Here is a 7,747-nt window from a genome sequence, read left to right on the forward strand (position 1 = left end):
TTTAGGATGGGAGAGATGACACATTTGTATATTGAAGGAAGTAATGCAATCTATCATCCAACCATCCATCTATTCACCTACCCATCCATCCATTCACCAACCCACCTGCCCACTCATTCGTCCATCCATCCATTCAATCATCCATCCATTCAACCATCCATCCATTCACCCACCCACCCGTCCACTCATCCATCCATCCAACCATCCAACCATCTACCCATCCATCCACCCTCCCACTCACCCACCCACCAGCGCTTTCTGAGTGTCTCTGTGTGCCGGCCTTGAGCTGGGAGTTGAGATTGATAAGCCATCTACCTTCAGTTGCTCACAAGCTGCGAATGGCACACAGACAAGTCAGTATCAGTAATGCTGGAGTGTGACAAGTGCTGTGACCGGGAATGTACGAAGGATTATGGGAGCCAAAAATATGGAATGTGTGGAGAATTTAGGAAGGCTTCAGCGTGCAGGTTGATCTTTGAGCCAGGTCTTAAAGGCAAAATAGGAGTTTGTCCTGTAGACAAGGGAGGTGTGGCATGGTGGAGAGCGAGGACGAAGATGCATGGAAGGGGGGAGGGCTTGGACTGGAGCCAGGCTTAACGGGCTTTGCTTCCTTCTTTGCAGACATGAGGAAGCCCCTGAAGGATCTTGGGCAAGAGAGTGACGTGATCAATCATAGCTTTTAGAAGAGGGGCGGCCTGGAGGATGGGCTCTGCTGTGGAGAGGAGGGCATGCTCCATGTGCAGGAGGTGGTTGAAGCCACGAGAGTGAATGAGACCACCCAGGAGGGGACAGGGTGTGAAGCGAAGAGGGAGCCTGAGGGGACAGCAGCCTGGAGAGGGTGAGGAAGAGGAGTGGTAAAGGAGGGGGGCTTCTCTGTGACCCCCAACCCTGGTGCACCTGGCCTCAGCCTGATGTCCATGCCCTCCCTCTCCCTTCCTCTCAGTGGGCTGCCTCAATCTCCCCAATTGCTGGAACCTGGAAGGCACCTCGCCCAGCCCCACCCCCTCCTCAGCATCCAGCTTCAGCCTGGACACCCCCGGAGACCAGAAGGGGGAGCCCACTAGTTGGGAAGGCCCTCGTTGCCCTGGGGAAGGGGTCGGTCTCCTTTCTCCTCCTGTTCTGCTGCCCGGCCCAGCCTGGCCCTTGCCGACCACGTAGTCTCAACGCCCATTGGCCCCTTGAGGACCCCTTGGCCCCAGAGTTGGAATTCTCCATTTGAAAAAAGAAATGACGTTATCGGTTTTGCAAATTGAAAAAATAACACACGCTTGTTTTATTTTTTAAATCAGATGATCCAGAAAGACAGAAAGAAAGTTAAAATTACTTACGACCCCATTTCCCGGAGAAAGACATGGTTAATATTTTGCTGTGTATTCCAGTGTGTTTTCATCGATGGGCACACGTGTTCGCCTACACACACTTTTTGTGAAATAAAAACTGGAACACACCATACACACTGTTCTGAGAGCTGCTTGTTGTTTCTCGCTTACGTTATGAGAGTGTTTCTCTGTCGGCACACATAGATCTCCAGCGTGGTTATTTATTAGCTGAAGAATATTCTGTGGTGAGAAAGGGCCTTAATTTAATCACACCCCTCTGACAAACATTTAGGTTCCACCGCTCCAAAAAACTTTTCCTATTATGAATAGTGCTCTGTGTACATCCTTGCTCATAAATCTTTGAACAATAAAATTGGACTGTTTAAACATAGGGGTTAATATGGCCCCTGGCTCACGTCATGAAGGAAATTGATTTTTATTTTCAAAGTCAGTGGTGATTAAATGAACAATGGTTGCCAGGCAACCTGTGAGCGGGGATTGGGAGTGGAGGCTGAGCAAACAGCAGGCTTCACCCCCCAGCCCAGGAACCCGGAGCCTCTCAGGCCCTGTGTCTAGGCAATGAGCGCCTTCCTACTCCGGACCTCCAGCCCCGGCCACGACCCACACCCAGCCGAGCCGCCCTGGCTTCCTCCAGCCCAGCCTCCTGCCCTGAGAAATGGAAGCCAAGGACACAGCTGTTCCAGGCACCCTTCCCAAAGCGACTCCGGTCGGTCAGCCGACTGAGAAGGTCCCATGTGCCAGGTTGGATGGGGAGGGGCTGCAGAGATGCACGTGGTGGCCCATGTCCTGGTCGGAGGTGACTCTCACACTCTCTTAAGGGAGAGGCTTAGGAATTTGGGGGTATTATTCCCGTCGAGTCTGTAGTGGACACCAATGGTTTTCAACGTATTTATTTTTTCTTTTTCTGCCTCAGGTTACCTGATGGGTAGGATCCTCTCCCAGCGTAATAGGGCGTCAAAAGGGCAAGAGTGTGGGGCGTGGGGGTGGGGAGATGATCAGAATCTCTGAGGGGGCAACTGGAGTTTGATAAACGTCCCTCCCCATGCCCCCAAGCCTGGGAATCTGGTAGAGCTTCCTACGGGACAGGGCATGGCTTCCACCAGGAGGAGCCACTGAAGGATTTTGAGCAGGGGAGGAACAGAGAACAATCTATAATGTAGCACCTCTCCCACCCCGAAGTGGGAGGGTTGCTGGGGGACGCTGAGGGAGGCGTCAAGGACCCCCTGCAGCCCCGGGGGGCAGTGAGGAGAGGGAAGGAAGCGGGTCAACAGAACCGAGTTCCGATCCTGCCTCAGTTCCTCCTCCCTCCTCTGTAGGAATCAGACTCCCGCCCTTCCTCTCACAGATGTAAGCTTACCAACATCGGTACGAGGCCGCCTTCGGGGTCAGGTGTGTGCTGCGACTTTGACACAGGTTTTCTCACTCAACGCAACAGTCAGGCACTAGGGTTATCCCCACTTTACAGATGTGGAAACTGAGGATCAGCACGTCGGTTGTCTTGGCCAACGAAAACCAGTACTCCGTGATTGGAGCCCGTCTGGTCCATGGCCCGTGCTCCCTCCTACACCACTTTCTTGAAATGAGATTTTTAAAACAGCCCTGGTTCCTGCTCATTTGCTGTTAGGAGCAGCTTTGTGTTAGAAAGAGTAGCTTTGGCCCGTGTCCCACCACAAGGGACCCCAATCCTGCCCCTCTGGTCTAACACCTGTCGTCGCTCCTGACACCCGTGTCAGAGAGGAAAACCAAAGAACCCACCGCAGTTACGGTAATGCCCCAAGACGGCCATCACCATGCCTTCTGCACTCAGCAGGGAGAGAGAGGCAGTGAGCTCATTGCCATGGTGTTGAGCTAGGGCTGAGGCTGTTCTCCTCTGGGTCCGCTGGCCCCGTAGCTCTGCGGGAGGGTTGGGGCAGCAACCCACCAGGTGGAAGAGATGGTGCTACTTCCCTTCTGGACGAGACTGACGCACGCAGAGTGGGGCAGGGCAAGCCTTCCTCTCCAGGATGGCAGCGGGGCTGGGAGGGTGCCCTCGTCACAGCCACCAGGTGGCCCTGTTCTATGCCCCTTAAGATGGCCCCCACTAAGCCTCAACTCCCGGTATTCACACCCCTGTGTAGTCCTCCCTACAATGAACGGGGCTGACCTATGTGAACAGCAGGATATAGCAAAAGTGGCAGGCGATGACTTCTGAGGCCAGGTCATAACGGGATCATTCTCTCTGGGGGAAGTCAGCTGCCATGTCACGAGGACACTCCAGCAGCCCCAGGGAGAAGCCCATGGAGCGAGGAACTGAGGCCTCCTGCCAACAGCCAGCACCAATTTTTCATTCATGTGAGTGAGCCAGCATGGATGCAGATGCTCCAGCCTCCGTCAAGCCTTCAGATGAGCCTGCTGCTCAGGTTGGTGTTTGCTGCCATCTCACAGAAGACCCTGAGCCAGAGCCACCCAGCAAAGCCTCTGCAGGATTCCTACCCCTCAGAAACTGTGGGATGGTAAACTTTATTGTTGTTGTAAGCCATTGCATTTTGAGGTAATACGTTACACAGTAATAGATAACTAATATTAACAGAATACACCCAGGGAAACTGGTGCAGACTCACGGCTGTGAGTGCCTGGGTGATTCTGGAAAAATCTTTAAAACCAAGTTTTCACATCAGGACTCAAGAATGGCATCCCAGAGACGTCAGCCTTGGGGTGTGTATTAGCGAGAATTCTTTCCCACAGAAGACAGAAACTTAACTCATGAACTTAAGCAAATTAAAAAAAAGTGAGGAAGGTCTTATCCCATAATTAGACCACGTGACTAGGAAGGCTAGGGAGGCGTCAGCTGTGGGCCTGGTGGGATTTGGGTTTACATAGTTCCAGGCTCCCAGAAGTGCAAGGGCATGAGTCAGGGCGGTGAGCTGGGAAGAGGGGCTGAGGGCCCGTGGGACCCGGGTCTCCAGCATCCTCGGACTCCAAAGAGGAAAGAATCTTGGTATCAGAGACACATCTGCAGGGTCAGGAGAACAGCGGGCTCCAACACACCTGTGGGCTTGTCCTCCACCTGTCCCTTATGTCTCAGTGTCCTCATGCTTCCCATCCTCCACCCTCCACTGGCCTTGCTCCACCCCCTCCCCAGTAGCATCAGTATCTCTCGAGTGCTCGTCCAACACTGGACATCTGGACATCTCCACCTGGCCCTTACCCTAGCCAGCTCTGCCCTCCTTTACCCCAAGCCTTCTGGATTGCAGCAAGGTGCAGTGCCATCCATTTGACCACCTGAGTCTGAACCCTGGCTTCACCCCCACCCCTCCCTCACCCTCCATCCCCAGCCGCCACTACCCACTCACAAGGCCCTAGATCCATCCACAACTTTCCATTCTAAGGCTTCCACCCTGCTCCGTGCCATCCCCCTACTTCCTCCCCACCCCATCGCAGTAGCCATCTCCCAACTGGTCTCCCTCCCTGTCTTCCCACCCCCGCCTCTCCCGCATCCCTACACCCACCAGTCTGCCACCTCCTCCTCCTACCTCCATCCCTGGGCTGGGGCTGTGCGCTCCATCTGAAATTGCATTTCCCACTCTCACCTGCCAGCTGAACTCTCCTTTATTCTTTAGATTTCTGTTCAGGTGTCACCTCCTCCAAGAAGTCCTCTTGAACACTCCAGAGCTAATCACTCTGTCCTCGATGCTGTTGCTGAACCTTCCACGCACCCGTTTGTAGAGTGGTTATAAACATGGTCCTGAATCAAAAATGGGCTTCCAGACCCGCCACTCACCACCTGTAGGATCTTGGGTAAAGCAGCACCTCACTGTCCACATCTGTAAAATGCAGACGATTCCTACCTCAGTGCTAGTGGGAGGGTCAAATGAGACTGAGTCTGTGGACGCCGTGAATTCCATCCTGACTCGGGATCCATCTCATAGATGGGCCCCTGGAGACCAAGCTGTATGGGGAGCGAGGCCGGCACTGAGCAGAGGGGCTTGGGGAGGGAACTGACATACGTGGAGCACCTGCCTGTGCCAGGCGCTGGGCTAGACTCTGTATCTCTATGACTTAACCTAATCTTTGCAACAAGAGCTGAGCATCCTCAGCCACCTTTTCACACATTTAGAAAGTGAAGCTCAGGAAGTTCGTGGCTTGCCTAGTGTCACACCGGGGATGGAGGTGGGATCTGAACCCTTGTCTGTTGAACTCCAAAGGCTTCCAGCTCTGGCACTGAGTCTGTGCAGACCCAGCTGGGAGGTCCTGGGCCCAGGACAGTTCTCCAGTCCTCAGGAGGGGAGCAAAGCGAGGGTTAGTCAGCCTGGCCCATGGTGGACTATCCCCTCCTTTGTATTGGGTGATAGACTTCTAGTAATACAACCCAAGAAGACCATGGCTTTGCGGTTTCCTCTTCCCAGTTGTGGAATCAGTTCAATCCTGCTTACCTCCAGGTCAAAACAGGACACCTTCCCCCACCCTGAGCCCACCCTGCACATCATAGCTTGAAATTAACTTGCAATTGCTGTGAGCTCTGATTCACCCCCAACCTCCAACTGGTGCCAACACAAGGATTGCATGAGCCAACAGCTCATGGCTCATGGTGTTGGATGAAGGGTGTGGAGTAGGGTGAGGGTGCTGTTCCCTTTCTTGGGGTAATTTCCTTTTGTTGCTCAGCTCAGCTCAGCAGCCACCCGCCTCCAGCCTCCCTGGCTAATTAATCGCCTGATTTCCATCAGCCTGATTAGGTCCATTTGAGCCACCACCCCACCCTGAGCAGCAGGAAGTTGACTCCAGTTAAGAGAGGAAGCGGCCGACTTAGGGAAGTGGAGGGGGTACAGGGCAGGGGAGGGAGGGATGAACGGAACTGTTGGCGGGGGGAAGCAGAGAGAAATCAATGGGCTCCCTGGAATTTTCATCCCTTGGAAGCCATGCAGCACAAGTTTTATCACTTGATAAACATTTAGTGAGCACCTACTGTGTACCACCTCTGTTCTCGACATGGCAGCGAACAAGACAGCCGAGGTCGCCGCCTGTCCTCCTGGGGCTCTAGATAAACACGTTCTAGATAAACAAGGAGAAAACACTGCTATGATGGAAAATAACATCTGACCTCCCTCCTGTTAGAGTCTCGCGGAGTTTTGGAGCCAGCTCTCGTGCCCCCTCTGCTAGTCTCTTGCAGACAAAAGCCCCACGCTTCCCTCGTCCCCTCCTCACATGGCACACCCTTTATTATTGCATGTCACCTGCTTAGCATAGCACTGGCCCAGCTCTCGACTGTTTGGTATTATTCTTTCACAGCAAAGGAAACTGAGTCACTCAGTGAGAGGGCGATGGAGGTGGGGTTAGAGACCAGGTCTCCAGACCCCGGGTCCCATGCTCCTCACACTGAACGTGGCAACGCGGTGAGGCTGACAGCCAAGGTGAAACTCTGTGTTTGGTGGACCCATCAAGAGCCACATGGGTATTTATCCAAAGAACTTGAAATCAACAATCAAAGAGACTCATGCACCCCCATGTTCATTGTAGCATTGCTCACAATAGCCAAGATGTAGATGCAGTGCAAGTGCCCATCGACTGACGATTGGATAAAGAAGATGTGGTCCATACATACAATGGAATACTACTCAGCCATAAAAAAGACAAAATCGTCCCATTCACAACAACGTGGATGGACCTGGAGGGTGTGATGTTAAGTGAAATAAGTCAGACAGAGACAAACGCCATATGATTTCACTCGTATGTAGAAGATAAACTAACACATGGACAAAGAGAACAAATTAGTGGTTACCGGAGGGGAAGGGAGGGGGTGGGAGTTGGGGGGGTGGGCAGAAGGGTACAGGGGCACATTTGTATGGTGACTGATAAAAACAAGACTATTGGTGGTGAGCACAAAGCAGTCTATACAGAAACTGATAAATAATAATGTACACCTGAAATTACACAATGTTATAAATCAATATGACCTCAGTAAAAAAAGAAAAAGAGCCACATGGGCACCTGGTGGCTCATGCACTCTGGACACACAGGCCACTGCACAGAAGGTGTCCTCTTTGTATGGTTCACACCAGAGAGCTGAGCATTCACAGGATGGCTGAGAGTCAGGGCGGAGGGCCCTGGAACGTCACATTTGGACAGGGCTGGGTGGGAACAGATGAATTCAGGTGTCTGCAGGTACAATGTCCTTGTCGTGAAGTCACAGATCATGCAGGCCGGTGTTCCTGAAACTGCTGTCACTGGATCCTCTAACGTGAAAACCCCCAGATGCAAAACAGCTGCAGGAGGATTAGTCCTGTTTGCAGGAGGAGGACGGGGAGCCCTGCCACCCTCCGCCATCCCCAGCCCATGACTTCTGTGGGACCAGGGGCTCTACAGAGTACAGAACCACCGATCGCATCCGCCCTCTTCTTTGTATAAATGGGTAAACTGAGGCCAGGTGGGGG

Source organism: Equus asinus, chromosome 7, assembly GCF_041296235.1.
Source record: "Equus asinus isolate D_3611 breed Donkey chromosome 7, EquAss-T2T_v2, whole genome shotgun sequence".
Taxonomy (NCBI): Eukaryota; Metazoa; Chordata; class Mammalia; order Perissodactyla; family Equidae; genus Equus; species Equus asinus.